General features: G+C 39.6%; 1 protein-coding gene across 4 annotated transcripts in view; it reads left to right on the top strand.

The window, feature by feature from the left end:
* Window positions 1-32: 32 nt before the first annotated feature.
* Window positions 33-22,120, top strand: part of grik4 (glutamate receptor, ionotropic, kainate 4) — a 254,036-nt gene continuing 231,948 nt past the window's right edge. For 2 of the 4 annotated variants that reach the window (XM_046389056.1, XM_046389059.1), the window contains exon 1: window positions 34-321. The gene's annotated coding sequence lies outside the window, so the exon portion shown is untranslated. Of the gene's footprint in view, window positions 322-1,136; window positions 1,337-22,120 lie in introns of all 4 variants that reach the window. The other 2 variants (XM_046389057.1, XM_046389058.1) reach the window with 2 other exon arrangements.

The raw sequence follows: 22,120 nt of genomic DNA, 5'->3' as shown, positions 1-22,120 counted from the left end.
TCACAATGATGTCTTGATTGGTGCAGAAAATTGGTAGAAAAGAAGCCTAATCAACAACCAGTTCGCAGCAGTGTGACCTTATTGTTCACCCATTAAATCCCCGCAGATCTTGACAGACCTAAAAGTGCAAGTCCGGTCTGTAAGCTCTTTGTTGACTGGCAATAAGGTCAGTAGGAAGTCTTCCGCAGGGGTCGTGTTGTACTTTTCACCTGTTCAGGAGGGAGAACACCTGATTGCTGCCCTCCAAATGCTGCTGCATTCCCAGTAGACTGGGTTAAAGATATTAAAAGATGTGGGAGCATTTCAATGCGCAGTACACAGGTAGGAATACATTTCTTTATATAAGTTGTGTGCATTAAAATGAAGTGCTTAAAGGCATAATTCCGCTCTGCACTGTTTTGGGGGTGATTTTACTAACTCGCGATACACAGCCACATTTAAAAAAAATAATACGGACTTATTCCTGTTATACATTTGGTCAGCCGCGGTTTGAAGAAGCCCCCCCCTCCAAAAAACCCCCCACATCTGACTGCTAGTGTGTGCGCGCAAGAGAAAAGAGACGAGACTTCAGCTGCACCTCAGTCTGGTCTGCATCTTTGCACCGGACCGCAGTGGATACAGCCGTCTGTACAGGACTACATCTCCAACACAAGATGTAAAGGAGGCGGTAATTGGCACAAAGCGTGTTTTCACAGGTCTGTTTGTTTGAAGGGAAACAGCACTGAGCGAAATCACTGCCTGTTTTTTTTTTCTCTCTGTTTCTTTGCGCTCTTCCCTCCACGGTAAGTGGAATGCAGGATACGCAGCATCACCGGTATCGTTAGAATAAGCCTAATAGACAGACCTTCCAGTTCAGCAGGCCTATCAGATTTCGAGGCAACGCAAAGTGGTGAAGACTAAAGAGGGAAAATAAAACTCTCCGCCGGTGTGTAAAGGACTGCTTTTCTTCGGGGGATAAAGTGAGAGGAGGGATTTTTTTTTTCCAACTATTTGGGATGTGTACGTTCTTTATTCACCTGGAGCGCTATTGCCCCATAAAACAGGAAAAGATTTGGACATCCTAAAGACCCAAATTTAACTGGACTGCTGTTGATCTTCTCCGTAACGCGTTTTTATCTGACCATCTCTCTGCCCAGTGAGTCTCGTCGGTGGAAGGAGGCGCGGAACAAGAGCCAGAGAACTACACGGGAGAGGGAGAATTGAGTTACACTGCAATTACGCTTTTCTTGCAAAACGACGTTATTTCTACGGGCAGCCGACACACACACGCAACCTGAGCCAAACTAACTGAGAATTTATTTTAAACCCGGACAAGAGGGAGTATACAGAAAACCAGGTAAGGCAATTAAGTTTTTAAAGTCAAAACAAAGCATGAAAACGGCATCATATGCTGGATATGGAGGGTGTGTAAAAGGGTTAAAGCCAGTTTGATAAAGATATAAGCTGCGTCAATGACTGACTAAACCCTCTCTGTAATATTAGGTTATTTAGACTTTAGCGTGATTCAGTGTATAGTTGAAGTTCAGACTTTTTGATTATCCATTCCCTGCTCTTAAATGAAATGACGTTAACGCTCGATCCGTCAGGTTTCTCACTACATTTTTTTTTCTGGGTTTATGTGCTCGTTGCGTTGGCAAACTCATGTTGCAGGAAAAATTTTTTTGGATGTCGGGCTAAATGATAACTGTCCTTGTTCAGGAGTGATTGGAGACCACAGATCAGGGACTCTGTAAAGGATCACAGATTTTTAATTGACAGGGGCCGAGGACGTGTCAGTCGTGACGGATGGTAGGACGGCTTGCGTTGACTTAAATATTCACTTTAAGTGGAATTATATCGTAATTCATTAAGGAAATGCTCGATTAGCGTTGTGGTTAAGTGTTGCAACCCTCCATACAGACTTTGAGCTCTTGACCTTTTTTTGCCCTTACAGTTCTTTTGTTTTGTTTTGTTTTTGTTTTGTTTGTTTTTTTTCAGTACAACGAAACAACGAAGAAATTGGCGAATATAATGTTGTAATGGGATTGAAGGTGAGAGAGGATAGTTTGGGGGGGCATTAGCTCGTTTTTCGGGGGAGGCATTAGCTCGTTTTTGGCACCACCTTGCGGTTCAATCTAGTACCGTTTTGGATACTCGACATCCACAGGTTTTGCTGCTATATTTATAGCTTTATAGTCGGCAGCCCTTTCGTGTATCATCTCGGCAAATAAATGTGCTGTGAAGTGACGCGGTAATAAATTAAAACGTGACCCCCAGCAGGCAGTAAATGGCCATAACGACAAACAAAAAACGGCAGACGTATTTTTACAAGATGCTTCTGTCCATTGAAGAGTTAATGTGCACACAAGTCAAGGGCTTGATTGTCGTCGTTAATGTGACATAGAGCTTACTATAAATAAACATCATATAGTGATCAAAGATGCACTCTGTTCCAAATAAATGTGTCATGTTTTTATTCTTGTTTGGCTTCCTCGACACCCCAGGTCAAAGGTTGTTTCCTCAATGATAGTTGATATCAATTTAAAAAATAAAAACAAACAAAACAAAACGGTCATTTGTACTTTGCTTATTCCCTATTTTTCATCAAAAATAGTTGGAACGTTGTTGGCAATTGCTTGGCTACCACCTGTTAGTGCTACACTGCTGCCAGCTGATGCTAGCAATTCTGCATGTTCAAGTGCTTTGTGTTGATCCAAAAATGAATAAATGCTGCATCTATAAACACAAACTGCTTTGCTGGCTGTCTTGTTATAAATCAGATATTTGCTCTACAGAATCATTTTCATGTTCATATGCTTATCTACAGCTTGGCAACTCAAGTTCATGCAGTATTTGAAGCCAGGTGCTACAGCTGATGCCTTAAAGGAGCACTTTAAGTTTGACAGCTCAGTAATTGGGAAAGGTGATGACCTTGGATTCGTTGCAAGGCAATTATGAATTGGATACATATCAATAATTTTGTTCAGTCTAGTAGAGGCTTTATTCCAGAGTGAGTTTTGAAACTACCAGAATGTGGGGATTAGTCATTAGGATGTTCAGATAAGAGTAATTCAGTTATTGGACACCCATTTACACAAATTCCTGGTTTGTGTTGCCAGAGTTAAAAATAAATAAATAAAAATAAACAATAACGCTAGTTTTGTGAGATGACAAGTGAGAGAACTCCATGACAATTGACCGATCTCCATCCACTGATGAAGACACTGAGATGCAGTTGAAAACTAAAATGTCGTTGAATTTGGTTAATTAAAAAAGAAAAAAAATCTATGTACTATTTCCAAGTCAAGTAAAAATTTTTACACTCTACATGTGACAGTCTGATTTTTTTTTTTTTTTTTTGTTTACATATTTTAGATGACATGGAGCAAATAAAAGCAATTTAAAGCATTTTGAAACTAAGACCATTTCAGTGAGTCATATGATTGAATTACTGAAGCTGATAATGAAAATGAAATGTACAGAAACAAAGGCTCGTGATATGATTCTCTCTACAACTTGCTGTCTGAAATGGCAGAGTGAACTGAAGCCGGTCAGGTCCAGGAAGACACTCTTAATGATTATGGGGGTTGGTTTTCAGTTTTAGTGGTATTGTTTCTTTCGACCTTTATTAAATACAGCATCTCCAGTTTAAGAGAAAAGACTGACATGACAACTACTGAAAGGTGGTCAAGGTTAATTTAGGTATGCTTGTTTTAAGTTTGTTTTCTATTTGTGTTGAAGAATAAGAAGGTAATTTCAGCTTCATTTAGGGATACATTTTCTGTCTCTGTACCTGCTAATCTGTATGTAACGTTAAATCACGTCCTCGCCCTCAAGCTAGCTGAAGGTTCAGCTTGTTACCAACAGTTAATTTAAGTAGCTAGTGGACTGAAATGTCCTTTACAAACGTTCCTGTTTTATGCTTAGAGTGAATTGTAACTACATTCTTGATTTCAGTCCCAAAATGTTTTAACTATTAATCTCAGTTCAACCATATGAAGCACTTATTACCATTGTCTTAAAGTTCCGTATAAATTAAGTTTATTATTTCAGACAGAACTAATGTTAGCCATTTTCAAGATGTTTTCATTTCCGGCTAAAATATGAAATTACGCAGACTTAAAGCTAATGTTACTTAATCTAGTTAAGCACGTTCACTGTTCACTGGTCCAAGACTGCCATTGGTTAGATAAATTAGAATGAATAAACATATTTGTAATGACTTATAATGGATACATTTTTCTTTGTATTTGAATGGAGAACTATGTCCCAGTGTTATGCATTACATATAAATATTGATGTAAAATAAAATCATTGTTTTATTTATGTTCATGGTGAAAGAGTGGCAGAAGCAAGCAGCTCAGCATAGCTTGAGGCAGCCCACTTTGGCATCTGGACAGCACAGACAGGGCTAGTCCAGGTCTCAGACCAGCAGCAGACCTGTTCTCCAGCAAGTGGCCTGCAAGTAAAATCTCATCACAGATGTTAAGGCAATGAGGATTCCGCTTCTCCATTTTCATGCAAAATATCAGATTTATGTTTTTAGTGGCATCAGTAAGACTTTATGGCTCAGATTTTTGCTGTACTTTGTGTAGGTGCAGATGCTTGTAGATTACCCAGTGTCATTGGGTGCAATTTGTATGTCTGTATGTTTCCTCATGTGTTTGTTGTGGTCCACAACCACAGCAGCTACAAGCCACACAGTCTATAGTCTGAAGCTGAACCTAGTGTATTCTATGGAGTTGATCAAACTGAATATGTGGAAAAAAAAGAAATTAAGGTGGAATTTAAAACACCTGAGTGCTTCCATTTGTTTGATGGATATAAGTACTCTATTAGTATCAGTATCGCTTTAAGGGCATTGGTATTGGTAATGGTACCATATTCTTTTTAAACAATACCCAGGCCTAATGATTATATTAACTCAAATGCCTTCTACACGACTATTTGTAAAAGGTTTTATGATTACTGTCTGCTAAAATAATCATAATTAAGGTCATGACAAGAAACTGTAAAGACTTCATCTGCAGAAAACGGAGCCTGCTAGTTTTCATTCTTTTATAGCAGGCAAACACATCCACATCTGAACCAGAGTTCTGTGAGAAATTACTATCATTGAAAGAAGAAAGGTCAGAAAGATGTAGCAAATATGACATCTGATGGGAGATGTTATTCTCATACAAATTTGTCTCATGGTGTCCAACATTTCTGCACTCACACGCCTGTCAATATGTATGGTGTTTGAGTCGATTATATTGACGTGCTTGGCAGGCACCTTAAATCGTCTGCTTTAGTAAACAACGCAGTCTGTTTTTTTTTTTCTGCCTTAAATGAAACATCCATTATGAGCCTGACTGAATTAAATATTAATTGTACAGAATTATTAAGTAATTTCAATCAGGTACACTGAAATAATTACGGCAATCTGCAAAAAACAAAAAACAAAAACAAAATCACTGACAGTATTTTTTTCTTTACTGTGTAACGGCACTGGTTTCAGCTTTGTGGGAATTTTTTGGAATGAATACAAGAAAAATGTTGGTATTATAACTCCTTTTACAGGTGTGTTGTGAGTGTATACGTGACCCAGCTCCCAGGGTTTGTGTGACATTACTTTCCTGAGGTCTTGGCTGATTGTGTTGAAGGTTAATTATCATCAGCTGCTCTCTGCCTCACAGTGAGGGACAGAGTGACAATCACTAGTCTTTAACAAAGTCTCTTCTCCTGCAAGTGGAAAGGAACAGCGCTGCCGTGCTTTGCATTCGCCCTACTTCATTTAGCCACCCATCAAACGTAGCATGCTCACACTCATGACAGAATGACACACATACGTGGCTTACATTAGATATATATATATATATATGTATATATATATATTTTTTTTTTTGAATTGAGCCTATTTTGTCTGTCTCCTGAGCTGCCTTTCTGTGTTCATGCTCACTTCCGCAGGTCATGTTTAGCATAATTATTGTGCTAACATAGCTGGCAGAGTCATTTTCTCAAGGTTACACTAACAATGTCATTCACATGATAAACAGGTCATCCTAATGGCACTCGGGTATGCTTCTCCACCTCACTGATTTCCACTCATACTATACAGTACTGGTCTTCAAGGTTGAGTGTTCAGAACACATCCTTGGAGGGTTGGAGTAAACTTTTGGCTGGCAATTCAGTAAGGTATGTAAGGTAGTCACTGTCCAGAGATTTGTGGTGAAACTTTACGGTGTCACGGATCACATCACTCATGTGAGCACACCTTATGAGAATGCTAGCAGCTAGGCGTTGCTGTTATATTTTCCTCCCTAATTAGTAAGCACATTAGAGCCGATGTGCTTTGTCATATGTTGAGTAGCCTTGGCTGCTGTTTCACACTCTCGTTCACTCTGGTCTTCGTCAATTAGTATGTTTGATCTGCTGCTGATTTTTTGATTCACACAGTTGTGGTCTGGGCAACCTTAGACTTAGATATGCCGTTTTCGGACAATTCAGGAAAATGTGCAATGTTTCGTAGGGATTCTGTATTTTAGGTCCTCTTTGATCTACCCTCATCTCTCTCTCTATTTATCTCTTCTCTCTCTTTGCGTGGCTGTGTGTGCGAGAAGTGTGACATGTAATGAACAATGTGCAGTAGAAGCGACGTAGGAGCTCTCGTAAAGGGTAGAAGCCCTTGATGTAATTTTGAGTATGAAAAAAGGAGTCAGTGCAATCATATAACTTTAACCCGTAGCAGCTTAATATGCGGGAGCTGTTGGGAGAGGATGCTGTTCCATTATACATATACATATTCAGGTCAAAATGCTGACATTGATATAAGTGAATAATTATTCTGTCGACGTGTCAGAGGACCGCATGTGATTTTAGCCCATCATGCTATTCACACCATATTCCAACTTCTATGCTGAATTTACTACACATTTTTTGTGTAAATATATTAAACACTGAGCGATAGCATGACTGTCTAAATGAGCGACATATCCTAAATGGTATTCCCTCAATTATTGTATAGATTTCAAATTAGTCTATAAAATTTCTTAGTGGCAGACAAAAACAGTTGTTTTAGAGAATGTAAAATTTACTAGCTAGCACTGAACAGCGACGTAAAATCTGTTGACGGGTGGTTAGATATACTATTTGTCACTGCTTCTTGTATTTTATGTGCACAACATTTTGAATGAGATGAATGAATAGATAGATATTGTCATTGTCATTCAAGCTCCCATAGGTCAGTGGTTATTTAATTACAGGAAATCAAAAGTCAAAATTGATTCCCCTTCACTCAGTCAGATTCATGTACGGTCAAAACTGAATCAAGCTCACTGTCGCAATAGGAATGTGAGCTGTGTTTTGAAAAAAGAAACCACACAGAAAAGTCTTGCTGCTAAGAACAGCACAGTCTGTATAGACCCTTGGATCAAAGTGAGTTCATACTGAGTGACTTCTGCAAGCATGTATAGTAGTATTCCTTTCCATTTCATTTTAAGCAGGACACAACTATGAAACTTTTCATTATGTGTTTCACAACATGCAGTGAATGTGTAGAGGGATCCAAAAACAGAACAAGAATGACCATGATAGAAAATAGAGGAAACATTCTGAGTATGATTATATATCCAGAAAATTTTTAAGAAAAGAAAATGTCCATTAAACCTTTGTAAAGGCGTAGTATGTGACAGAGCTGTTGTGCTAGACTGCATTAGATTATATAGATACATGATAAAGTGCTAAGTTTTCTGAGCTAAAATTTAAGCACTGATTTATGAAAACGTTTCAAGTGAACAATCATTATTACTCTCTGTTGGCCTGTCTGTCCTCATCCATCCAGTGGAAAGATTGCTAGAAAGTTAGAGAAGTGGAAAGCCAAACAGAGTTTTCTGCCTCTATTTTGAATAAGCACCAGTCAGAGAAAACATGATATTACGTCTGCAAGGGCCATTTGCAATGTGCTGACAAGAAAAGTGAAGTAAGATTCATGGTCTCATTGCGCTCTTGATCAATTGATGGATTAGACATGGGAACCCAACTCCCCAAAGTTGTGAAGGTTAACCAGCTACCGCATATCCATCCTTTAGCCTTTGAAGCATGCATACAGCGACTAGCGACAATGCCAAGACATGTCATTTACCTGGAATACTGGTGTACTTCAGGGGTCATTTGCACCCTATATTTGACAGCCTAAGAGTACACAAAGGACAAATCCTTTCAGGCCCACTTAAGCAGTTTTCAGAGTGGAAAAAGTGACTACAGAGGCTCTGTTCTAAAATCATATGGGAAGTTGTCTGTTTTTGTCACATTGCATCTTTGCAGCCCAGTTGCACGCACAGCACAGACCAGTAACAGGTCATGGCCTGGTGGCAGAGAATCACTGACCTATGGTATATATGTAATTCCTTTTGACTTTATTTCTTCCCTCATTTTTCTTATGACAGTATGCCTGTGTTTGTCCACAGTGTGCCTTTGGGAGTGGTTCATCTGACTGTCTACAATGATCCGTATCCACTGCACTACTTGTCAACTGTTTAGACAGTGATAAACGAGAGGGAGAGTATGTGCAAGGCAGACTGCCACAGATAAAGCACCTGCAGGGATTCTGACTTACCTGTGGTCAAGAGCAAATCTAGATGGACACACCATAGATACACTATATTGCCAAAAGTATTCACTCACCCACCCAAGTGCAATGCAAAGCATCGGATGCAGTGGTGTAAAGCATGCCACCACTGGACTCTAGGGCAGTAGAGACATGTTTGCTGGAGTGAGGAATCACGCTTCTCCATTTGGCAGTCTGGGTTTGTCTGACTGCATCGTGCCAAGTGTGAAATTTGGTGGAGGGGTGATTATGGTGTGGGGTTTTTTTTCAGGAGCTGGCCTTAGTTCAAGTGAAAGGAACTCTGAATGCTTCAGCATACCAAGAGATTTTGGACAATTCCATGCTCCCAACTTTGTGGGAACAGTTTGGGGATGGCCCCTTCCTGGTAACACTGACTGCGCACCAGTGCACAAAGCAAGGTCATGGATGAGCGAGTTTGCTGTGGAAGAACTTGACTGGCCTGCACAGAGTCCTGACCTCAACCCAGCAGAACACCTTTGGGATGAATCAAAGCAAAGACTGCGAGCCAGGCCTTCTCATCCAACATCAGCGTCTGACCTCACAAATGCGCTTCTGGAAGAATGGTCAAAAAATCCCAAAAAAACACTCCTAAACTTTGTGGAAAGCCTTCCCACAAGAGTTGAAGCTGTTATAGCTGCAAAGGGTGGGCTGATGTTATATTAAACCCTATGGATTAAGAATGGGATGTCACTTAAATTCATATGTGTGTAAAGGCAAATGAGCAAATACTCTTGGCAATATAGTGTATGTCTTCCTTCCCTACACAGCTAATGAAGTAGTGCCCCAGACTCAGTGTATGCTGACATAGAGATACTTAGGGCACATATTTAGCTAACTTTACTTAATTGTAGGGATTATACTAATACTGTTGAATTTAACATTTCATTTAAAAGAGCCAGGATTTTAATTAGGCTGTAACTCTCAATGTCTAAAGAAGTTAAGTGAGGTGAAAGAATTACATGATCTTACATTACATGATAATTACGATTGTTGATGACTAATTCAGTCATTTTTAGCCTTCTAATAAATGTATCTGTATGCTTTGCCAACTATGATTAGGATATTTTTTGTTTTGTTGTTTAGATGGGCAGCTAGCAGCATATTTGGTAATTGTTGAGTGTAAATAACTCACTGCTGACGCTATCTGAAATCTTCCACTTTTAAGTACATGAACTTAAGTTTAGGATAAAATAAAAATTAGTTTGTGTACTCTTCTCAGTTTCCTCATGTCCCACTTAATGGTGTGCAGTGTACAAATGAGAGGGCTTATTGATTGTTTTCCTTGAAGGTAAACTAAAGCTGGTTCCTTGAGTCAGGCAGTTGGCGGCTGTTCATTCATGCAGGCTCGAGCCCTTTAGGTCAGTGTACATCAGTGTGGATTTCAAAGACGGCATTTATAAAGAACTATGATGTGGCCTGAGTCTCAGGCCAAAGCACAAGGAAGGGAAGAGATGTGTAATTTCCATGTGAGCTTTGTTGTTCAAGATAAATGGTCTCCTTGCAGTAGACTCGTATTCATTATTATGCTACAAGGGAGGTTGCATTTTCCACACCGCAAACACATTAAAGTTGTAAACTAACGAAAGATATGCAAGTGGACTGAACAGGTCTTTCCCACTTTTTTGAGGTAATCATCCATGATTAACCTCTAATTTCACAGATGGCTTGAACTAGCAGGGATTTGTTTTCTGAGGTCAAAACAATGCAGTATTATTTGCATGATGGAGGTTAGATTATATTCTGTCTCCCGAGAAGCTGTGTTTGGACCATATTTAGTGGAGTGTAATTTAGTGTGCACAAGAGAACTTTTTTGGTGCTATAGCAGCCATTCATTTTTTTTTTGGTCATTTTTTTGATGGGCCAGAAAATTTAAGTTAACTTATAATTCCATCTATGCAGTTAGATCACAAAGTCATCCAGATAGGTGGACATGACGACAACTTCTGATACATGATTTTTTTTCCCCCACCAAGTTACTTAAACACATTCATAATTCTTTAGTAAACATTTTCTTACTTCTGACAGCCCTATGCCAGGATGGGACTTTCTTTAACATATACAGTGTCTATAAAAAGTATTCAGAGATTTGATAAGTTTAGTCACCTAGACAGACAGAACTTTCTATAATGAGGCTTAAAGATAATATAAGCTAACTCAGGAACTGCACCAGTCTTACAGCCTGTGTATGGGATGCTGTGAAATCAGACAGCTTTTAAAGAACCTGCAGCAAGTCACAGCTAGTCACAGCTTCCTAATTTAACAGCCACAAACAACAAGTATTGCAGAAGCGGTAGATAAAAAGACTCAAGCAGTAAAACATAATGAATACAGATGCTTCCATGCTGGGCATGAGGCGCTACAGAATAGTTTAATGAGTATGAGGATAAATTGAATGATTGTTGAAATGGCCTTGGCAATGTCCGGAACTTCACCCAGCTGAACCCAGCGGAGATTTTGATATTATATAGATTTTATGGCAGTCACGACAGTGCTCTTCACCACTATCATTAAAACACCAAATCAGGGAAAATCCACTAGAATTCTGAGAGTTGAAGAGTCTAGAAAAAGTAGAAATCAATCAATCTTACGGCATGTGTGTATCTATAGCTGGTCAAGAAAATGTATACATTTTCTTCTTCGTTACATGTTGATAACATCTGTAAACTGTTAACAGTCTCTATACATGTTTGATGATTGTAAAATTGTGAAATTCTTCATTACATGAATTTTTATTAATGCTTTAGAAAGATGAATGTTCCAGGTATCAGCCCTGAAGATTATCATGTTTATTAATCTCTGGCTACTTCTAATATTGTTACATGCAAATCATAAACACTGTTGGTGCTGATCCTCCAACACTCCTAACCCCACCCTCATGCCAGCCAGCTGGGTTGGCAGCAACTTTGATTTGTGAATGTGAATTTTATCAAACTTCAATATTCCCTTTTGAATCATTTCCAAATGTGCATTTTATAGGGCTGCGGGAAAGAAACAAGCTCTCTGCTCAATATTGTGCCTTCCCGGGTGTTGCCAGATCACCTTCTATTCCCTGCCCAGTTATATAAGATAAGAAAATTAGAGCTTTTCTTGCTTTCACTTAGCCAAGACAATCTGTGAGTACAGCAGACTAAATCTTCCTGTAGATTATGGTTCTTAAGTGCCACCTAAATGCCTAAGGTCATTCATGTCTAGAGAACAGTTCACAATATAGCAAGACACTTCATGCTGACTGAGTGAGACTTGTATTGCAATAAGTCCGTCAGCCCACATAGTGTAATCCATATCAGACAAATTGCACTCATCTCTCATGTAGGTTTTAACTACTGCTGTGATTTGTCTTGTGGTGACAAAAGACACCAGTTGGTCAAGTCCTATCATCCTGGACCTAAGTGGCTTGAAGTGCATCATCATCCTTTACTTCCCCTTTCTGTGCAGTACCTTTTTTTTTTTTTTTTTTTACTTGACATTTTTGCTCTTTCCATTTTAGTCATTTTCTTCAAGCTCATGTTCCGTTTCAGTTTTTCTTTTTGCTCTTCTTCATGCTCATTCCTTGCCATTCACCCACTTCTGTCTCATTTGCTTGCTTATTCTGATTAGCCATGGGTTGTTTCACTGTCTGTAGTCCAATTTGTCTCTGAGGAGAAACAGAAACAATCAGTAACTATGCTTTCCATGTCTCTAGGAAGTGTTTCCTAAAGATGCTAGAGGGTCGAGAGACAGAGAGAGGGGGGAGGGGGCGGCATAGCTCTAAAAATAGGAAATTTATATGATGATATTGTGTCTTGCTGCCACAAATAAATAAATATATGGGAAACCCTGCCTATATTGCTTGCATTGTGGAGTTCACTGCACCAAGCTTCTTTCTATAGCCTGCTTCCTGGTCCTTACAGCCTGTCTTAACGTAGGAGTTTTCTTCTTCCTCCTTTCTTCTTTCTACTGTCCTCTGAAAACTGCTAAAACTCAAATCTCCCATAAATAGAGACAGATTAGGCAGACATCGGTTGCCAGTGACTCTTAATGTCTTGTCATCACTCAATCTTGTAGAGCTCCAGATCTGTCTCTCTCTCCCTACAGTCCTCATCATTAGCACATACACATAGCAGTAACTCAGAGAGACCTCACTCTTTCTGCGTAGTCCCCTTAATGTACGACATACGACATATGGCTTTCCAGTCATTCTAATTGGAGAGTGCAGGGTCGCGAGTCAGCGCACATCTGCACCTCTCAGCTTGATTGACATGCAGCAGAGGGGACTACTCATATTCCAGGTGCAGAGGGAGTATGTCCTGGCCACTTTTTAATCATGTTTTGTAGGCTGGGGCTGATAAGAGATGTAAGGGTGATTATGGTTCAAGGAGGACGTCCTTGCGCAGGGGCCTTGGGATTATGGCTCTTTGCAGTGTTCTGACTGGGAGAATGAATCCATCAGTATTCAGATGGTAGCCTCCTCAGGGTTACAGAGTTACTGGAGAGATTTGGAAGGGACAAGAGAGACTTGAACTCAAATCGAACGCCCTAGGATTGTGTGTAATCTGTGAACTCATTTCATTCTGATGAGCACAGCACATGACAGTCTGGATGTTAATAGCATTTTAGACATGATGAGCTCAGTTGACCTCAAAAGTCTGTTCTTACTTCATTTCCAATATGTGAATAGCACTGATATGATCCGAGGTGATGGTCCTGTGAAAAAAGTGTGAAGAGAAGTCACTGTGCGCCCTTCTCTGAGTTGCTAGGCTATCAGATTTCCAGAAAATAGTATTAAATAGAGTGAGATCAAAAAGACCCCAAAACAGCACAGTCATTTTTGCATACAAGCCATGCAAAAATTTACTGACTGGAAAGGTGGAACTAGGATTTGGAAGACTACATTCAAGGAGACCTTAAACTCACAAATCCACAGACTAATGTATTTGAAAAATATACATCTTGCACCGATCATTTTTTGTAGCTGTCTGACACGTCGAGCGGGACTGAATTAGCTCAGGTCATGTCTTCCGTTACAAAGCAGGTGGGACACTTGCTTTTAATGTGAGTGAATGGTAAAGTGATGTGATGTGAATAGTAAGGTGACATATCACATTTTTTGTCTGTGTTCAGTTGTCCTCCTGTTGAAGTGGACGTTTAAGTGGACCATGTGACACAGTTGAAGCTGTGTGCTCTTGCTCTACCCATGGCCCAAAAGTAGTTTTAATTCAGTGACATACTAATTTATACTTGGCACAAAAAGCAGCTTGTGTTGCATTGGTGGCAGGGTGTTTGTGAACTGCAGAGTTTTGGTGGGAATTAATGAGCTGACCGCCTGTGTGTTTCCTCTCTTAAATGGACCTTGTTGGAAATTTAATCATCAAAATAACAAAGAATGGCATGTGATAAACAGAGACTGACAGCTAGATTGTTCTGCTCTTTGTGGATTTTCACTCTGCTTGATAGCTTATCTATGTTGGACAGACACATAGTAAAGTTGTTGCACATTACTACAACCTCAAAGTTGACAGTTGACCCACTCGCCAATGCTGTAGACTGTTTGGATGCATATGCCCATTCTGAAAGTTCAGTGTATTCTTAAAGAGTAAGGCCACTGCCATTTTAAGATGTGGTCACTCTGAGAGTCCATATAAAATTGTATCCTCTGGGCTAAAGAGGAAATGGAAGATCCAGGTTGCTGCTGGCATTAAGTCAGCATTTGTTATGGTATGGGGATGTGTTCTGTTATCTGGGAAGGTATCATTAATGCTGAAAGGTACACAGAGACTTTGGAGCAACATATGCTGCCATCCAGATTATTTTTTTTTTCAGGGATGTCCCTACTTATTACAGCAAGACAATACCAAGTCGCTTTCTGCACTTGTACAATAGCATGGCTTCGCATGAATATGAGTGTGAGACTTGTTTCCTACTGATATACAGTTTAGATCAGAATTGGAGAACAACCTACAATTTCCTAAATGTCCAGGTCACTGCTTATTCCTGTGTGAGGTTATCAGGAATAGAAGGGCACTTTTTAAGGATATTCTGAAGCACAGTATAAAAAACTTAAATGAGACATTTGAAAAAGAACTCAAAAGCAAAATTTCCAAATACTTAAAAATTTCAGATACTTAATCCGGCACCTGGTGCTAATTTCCCTAACTGTCTGACAGACCATATTTAACTGGCAGCATTCCTGTTAGGATAACTTACCAATTTTCACTGACTTCGCAAGATGGCAGGCTGCTCTAAGGTGACTGAAACCCTGCAACAGAAGGTTGTCCAGATGAACGCCAATTGGATGACCCTTTCAGCCGTTGCCAGAGAAGTTAGTCGTTCCAAGATTTTTAGAATATTACAGCTTTGACACTAATGAATTCAAGTCCCTCAAAACGGCTGGTTGTCCACGTAAGACAAATGCACAAGAGGACAAGATGATGCAGAGACTCTCAATGGGGAATCAATTCAACACTTCAGCTGGAATTGCTTGCCTATTCAGTGCTGTCTGTCTCGGCATACAGTGTCTCACCGCTGAAGAGAATTTCGACTGAAAGTCCACTCTGCAGTGACCAAGCCTCTCATCAAGAGTCAAAAGGCAAGAATAACCTTTGCTGACTAGCATGTTGTGTGGACAGAAGAGACATGGTCCAAAGTTTGCTTTTGTGATGAGAGCAAGTTTAATTTATTTTGGTCTGATGGGAAATATGTTCTGCATCAAACTGGGTAAAGACTGAACCCAAAAGGCATAAAGAAGTCAGCGAAAGGTAGAGGAGGAAGCATCATGGTTTTCTGCAGCAGGAGTTGGGCCTCTTACAGCTACATGGCAGGAATGCAAATGTTTATCAGAACCTCCTATGGCAACATGCGGTTCCTTCCCTGCGAGCATCTCCCAATCAGTCTGCAATTTTCATGCAAGACAGTGCCCCTCTTGCACACTGTAAAATGGGTAAAGTAGTTCCTTGAAGCTAAGAACACTGAAATAATAAAATGGCCGGCCCGTAGTCCTGATCTAAACCTGACTGAAAATCCATGGTGACAAAGTTATGGCTGGTTATGGTTTCTGTTTGGGCAGTCGTGGATCAGCGGTTAGGGTGTCGGACCCGTAACCGGTGGATCGCTGGTTCGATTCCCCGTCCCGGTGTCCATGGCTGAGGTACCCTTGAGCAAGGTACCTAACCCCCACTGCTCCCCGGGCGCTGCACGCGGTCGCCCACTGCCCCGGGTTTGCTGTGTGTGTGTGCACGTCACTTGGGTGGGTTAAATGCAGAGAACAAATTTCGTTGGAGTGAGTTCCCTCCAATGACAAAATATGTCACTTTAATCACTTTAATCTTCAATCTTTATCTTGTATTTATTTTACACAAAGTTCCAAGGGCTATATCAAGACATTCAGATTGAAGCATGAAAATGCTGCATAACCATCCAACTGAAAAACATTCACACCTACGTAACAACTATGAATGCACATCCATTCAAAGAATTTCTTGGGAGAAATTGCTCTTTCTGCACTACCTGTCTGGATTGGCACATCTCTGTATTTCAAGCATGTTTCTCATAAGCCAAGATGCAGATAGAGATAAAAAAGGTGCAGAACAGATTGCCTATAATTACCTGTATGCTCACGCTGTTCACAGTATTTGACCTGCAAGGGGAGGAGACTGGAAAATTGGAGTCTTGCTGCCTGAAGCTTCTCATTCAGCCTACAGTATGCATGCCCAGTCCACACCTCCAACTGACACACATGCGTATTCACTGTCCTCCTCTGCTGCACAAGATCATTCATCATTAAAGATCTTTTCTGACCTTTTCAAGGATGATATTCATGAATGCATGGACAGCTTTTATCTAAAGTCCATGTTAAATTATGTCCGTTAAATTAAGAAAGTAGTATAGGTTTGCATAAAAGGATTCTACACTGTGTGCTCTCTACACTCAGCTCAATAGTTAATTGGGCTCTCATTTGTGACAGTCATTTTCAAAATTTCCTCACAACAATGCACTTTAAAGGATAGGTAACATTCTGTGTGTATATTATATATACACTTGGAGTTGTTAATGTGTCACAGGATTGGTGGAGGCAGAGGGTCCACCGACTGAGGACAGCCTATCTGTCCCTCAGTGAAAACGAATGCCTCTGTTTAAATAACAAGTGCAGGTGCCTTTTGAAGGGAATACGAGATGACTCGCTGATTGGTTCGGGTCACCCAAACCACTTCTATTTGGATGATGGATATTTGGACACGAATAGAATTTAATAAAAAATCTAATCTGTAAAAAATTTAAATGATTTTATAGGACCCCAGTTCAGTGATAGTAGGCTTTCACTTAAGGAATATTTTAATTTTAACACGTGCTTTAGGTTTGTGTAATAATTAAAGCCGTTTAATCTAAAATTTAAGGACCCAGCTGGCCCATAAACTCAGAATTGACACTGCATTAAAGAACTGAATCTAAAAATCAACAGTTTGAAAAGATTTCACATTTTTCTGTGCTAGATGCCTTTTTTAAATTTCAAAGCCATTGACTGATTTGTAGGTTACATTAAGCAATGTGCAGGAGTGAAGAAGAGAAACATCCAGCCATCCATTTTCTATACCGCTTATCTGTCAGTGATTCGGGGGGGTGCTGGAGCCTATTTCAGCTAACTACGGGCAAGGGGCAGGGTACACCCCTGGTCGTCAGTCAATCGCAGGGACAAGAGAAAGAGAGTGTTCTAATTAGTACTTTGTATGATAATTTAGGGTATTTGAAGTTATCAAAGTCACTTTATCAGAGTGCACAAGTGGCTGGATTTGTAAGAAAGGGTGATTCCATTTTTTTCCCCCCAATCATTCATCCAACCACTAATTTCACTCAAGAAATTTCACAACTGAACTTAGACTTCACTTCACTTAGACTTCACTTTATTGATCCCATTGGGATGACTTCCTCAGGGAAATTAAATGAACTCAACAAGTGCTCACTGGAATTTACACCTCAATGACATCCTTGTGCCAATTTCTAATGTTGATAAGAAGTTTCAGCTCACAATTGTTTTAAGACCCATTTGCAAGACTTCCAGCGTTATCGATATGTAGACTGCTGTGCTGAACAATTTAATATGTGTGGCACTTTATGGAGATGCCTGAAGTGGTAATGGTGTTTGACCAACTTTTTGGTTCCAGTGTGTAGTTGGCATAACAGCCTCTCATGACCACAGTTTATGGATACAGAACTTTCACACTGATTGTTATACTGCGTCCAATTTGCAGATATCTAATACCATTGCTAGGAAACCGTGTTGCGGCCATGTTGACTTATCCATAGAGAATTAAAAGTAATGTACAGCTGGGCAACAAGAGAATGACTCCCAAAGTTCATCTTGTTAAATTATGCTTCACTTCACACACACACATCACATTAGACATTTTCTCTCTGTAGCTGGTCTTGACAGCAATGCAGAAATGATTATGTGAAATACTGCCATTGTACAGGATATATCACTGCTACCACAGCTTGCATGCTACATATCCATCTGATTTGAGCAATGCCCCTGCCTTTAGAGTCTGAATTACAAGTCTGTTACTGTGCTATCTTTATCACCCACAGAAAACACCTGCTTCTCCTCCAGAAATGCAAGTTGCTACTGCATTTTATAATTCCATCCATTCAAGAGCTCCTCCACCGAGCACTAGCATTAGGTATACCATCCGAAGCACCTGTGGTAAATAAGCAGGGCCTGGAGGAGGCCTGGGTAACAGTGAAGAAATCTAGGTAGCTGAGTGGAAAAGAGAGTGGCAGATTGGAGGCTGAAGGGTGTCTGTATAACAGAAAAAGATGGTGTCAAAACAAATGTCCAGTGGCATTTTATTTGTTTTTTTCTGAGGATCAGAGTAGCTGATCTAGTCTAGTTGAGTCTAGTTTTTTTTTTAACAGGTTTTCTAAGATCTTTTCTGCCTATTATCATCTTAATTAACCTAATGAGTTGAACTAGGAGAAGGACGTGTTGAAAGCTTACTAGTGTGTTGCGGGCAATTATTGTACTGTCCTTCCTGTACTGGCCTTATCTGCTGAAGGGCGGAGATTGGGATCAGTGGACTGGCAGCCTCTTGCAAATGTGGTGTGTGCTGGTATCGATTTAAAAGAGCAGAAGAGGAGGAAGAAGCTGCAGACCGAGATTAGTGAACCCTGATGTTTCTTGTTTGTGGGATGCGTGCAGCCACTGCTGTTGACGTTGCTATACCTGGTGATTGTGTCCGTACAGTGGAGTGGATAGGCCACATCACAGTTGGCCTGTCTGGCAGCGTAACAACCCTTTCATCCTGCTTGCCTTTGCTGTTTTTGACAGAATTTTGACAGAATGTCTTTTCTTTGTAAGCCATTTGTTTTATTTAAACTGTACCATGTTTATGTCAATGCATGTACACTACCAAAGTGTCTGCTTTGTTGTTCTGGTATTTTGTGTGTTAATGGATATGTGGTAGCTGATTTAATGCCAGTCTTGGCATTTGCACTAGCTTACATTTCCTCTGTTTCTTTCTCACGCCGGCCACCTACCCCCAGGCTCCAACGAAACCCCTCTCTTGGCAATTTTTATTTCTAACAGAAATGCAATTTATAAAAAGTCAGCCCCAGGAGGGGCTTTACTTCAATGTCAAGGATGAAAGAAACAAAAATAAAACAGTTGAGGCCTTCTTGATATGTGTGTTTGATTCAAAATTGTTACGTAGGTACCTCCATCAGAACCACTAAATGTACAGAGAACCACCTAAAAAAAAATTTCCTAAACTCTCAAAAAGCCAGATGGGCGCGGTTTGGCAGGATGTAGCAGTGTTGTTTTCACACCTGTGTACATAGAAAGTGATAGTTTGACTCGTAAGACTATTTGGGTGTCTATGAGCGATGTTTGGATTCAGAAGTCAGGTGACAGTGTGTAAAAGTCAAAGTCCAAATCAGCCAGCAAATTTCAGTTGTCAGTCGAAGTTTGGTCATGTTTACACAGCTTAACTGTTTGGTTAGGTTTAGAAGAAGATCCTGGTTTGGGTTAATATTTTTGATTTCATATCAGCAGTGATGACAACCCAAATAAATAATCTAAGTACAAAATAAAAGCAAATATCAGCTGTGTTTGTACACATTAGGTTTTATCTTGAAGTTAAGGTTTGCTAGTTAATTCAAGAACCGATGAGACGACGAGACACTAATTGAAGATATTACTTACACAATTACTAATTGGACTATTGCTGCCCGTGTATCTTTCACTGTACAGCTAATGAGATAGATGACAGTTCCTAACACTTTCACACTCAGTCATTTTTACACTGTTTGAAAAATGAACTTTGAATGCTTTCTTAAAATTTCAAGAATTTTGTTTTTGAGCCTTGTTGTAGCTTGTCTGCTGATGTGACATTCTAGTATGCGAAGCTTGAGAAGTGCTAAATGCTAATTAGTGTTGCATTCAGGGGTTATGATAAGCCATAAACTAATGTGGTTGTTGTTAAAAGGAAAATGTATGAATTACAAGGTCTCTTGTTCCTGACGCATGTTGCCTTTTAATAATAGTTTTATGGGGCTTTTCATCAATTTCCATTTGATCATTTGATACTTTCTAATTCATATGAGTATAATACTCTGATTTGATCCTTTGGATTGTTTTCAGCACGCATACTAACCTTATTAAATTGGTCACTCATAGATGATGACTAATCTACAATAAATACATTTTCTTTTCATTTATGCTGTCATGGATGGCCACATGACTCAGTCCTTGACCTTGTGTTATCTAAAAAGGATTCCAGTGAGTTATATGCAGTGAACTGTAGAGCTTTCAATTTGTTTGACTAATTTATTTGGTTTGAGAGTGATCCTAATGCTGAACTTTGTTGTATCGACCATTGTGTTTGTCATACAACTCTGAGGGTGCTTTATTAGACATTATTTGTCTAATAATTGACACGTCAGTAAACTTATCAGCAGCACACAGCTGGGAGAAGGAGGAAGACATTGAAGCAGTTCGTCAGTGTTTCATAAACCTACAGTTATAGTTGTAGTAGGCACTTCTGAAGAAAGATGCTCGAAAGATACTTGACTGTTGATAGTTATTCCCAGGTTGTAAAATACCGATGCTGCTTAGTTGTTAGTGTTCAGAACAAACACCAACAACCAATCATTTACTGACGCTTTTGGTTAACCAAAAGCTTTTTTATTTGCCAACCTGAGAATGACATGCAGAAAACAGAATCTTCCTCTACAACTGCCTACTGGACCTTTTAATAGATAGAATTAGACATTAGCCAATATCCTAGAAGCACATGAGTCAAGGTAAAACATCTAAACAAAAGACTTATCATCCTTGCAGGCAGGAGAAAGTGGTCAGATTAATTGTTTGGTTTAATGAGCAGAAAGGCAACACAATCAAAACAGCATAACAAGATAAAGCAGTTAATACACACATATAAGATGATAAACACTTTAAATAATTACAAAACGGATCATTAAACCGTTACCCACTCACCCACTAATTTATAATAATGAATGGTATCCATAGCAACAAGTGTCATTGGTTTCCTTAGCAAAATTGATTGACTGGGAGTTTAGGACTAGCTGTATAGATTTGTATCTGGCTCTTTCTTTGTCCTATGAATATGACTCCTTTTTATATTTAACTCATTTTGGACTGTTTAAATCTGGGATTGATGTTTGCTGGTGATCCAATTAAATCTGCATTCAAATATAATCTAGCAAATGCTTTTGTATCAGTAGATATATATTATGTGTTGCCTGAAGACTCTTAACATTGCTGCTAGTGCTTCTGAAAAGGTAAGGCCTCTATTTTTAATTACCGGCTTCTCATAACAGTACAGCGTTTTTTTTAGTAATGCCATAATGAATAATTTTTGAGTGTGATTGCCTTCTGGGAAAGGTAGTGTGTTGTTAAGAGGGCATCTGGCCATGCTGTGTTAGAACAGGAGGCACGCTTAATGAACCCAGAGTGCATTAGGAGTCAGGTGAACTGGACAATTGCTCTCCACCCAGAGACATTTAGGGTTAGTCTCAGATATGGACACACAAAAGCATATACATTCACATAAGCATGTGCATGTTCACTCAGAAAACCAGGCAGTTTGACACTTTGCTACCCACATACAGTGTTAAAGATTCAGTACATGTATGAGTGGGAGTTATGGCCAAAAAATAATTTCACAATCTATCTACTCACAGTCACAATCCACAATCTACATTATAGTGTCTTTCCAAGTTGTAGACTGTAGATTAAAGCCAGAATGAAATAACCTATGAATTTCTCCATTTTCACCATCAACGCACAATATTTCATTCAAGGTGGCACTTGTTGGCACAAGCTTCTCATCTGACATGTTGCTAGCTTTTCATCACTTTGCATTAATTATAACTGAATTAATTTGTCCCGTCAGCAAAGCCATTTAGTTGGCCACCGCTATGTATTCATATATACATGATGTGCCAGTCAGTGAAGGTATGTGAAGTTTGGAAACAGTAAGAGGACATTCAATATTGTAGTCTCTACAATTCATCTGCAAAGAAGATTGTGAATCCCTTCAAGAT

Source organism: Scatophagus argus, chromosome 5, assembly GCF_020382885.2.
Source record: "Scatophagus argus isolate fScaArg1 chromosome 5, fScaArg1.pri, whole genome shotgun sequence".
In the NCBI taxonomy this organism is placed as follows: Eukaryota; Metazoa; Chordata; class Actinopteri; family Scatophagidae; genus Scatophagus; species Scatophagus argus.
This window is presented reverse-complemented; position numbering and strand designations above follow the sequence as displayed.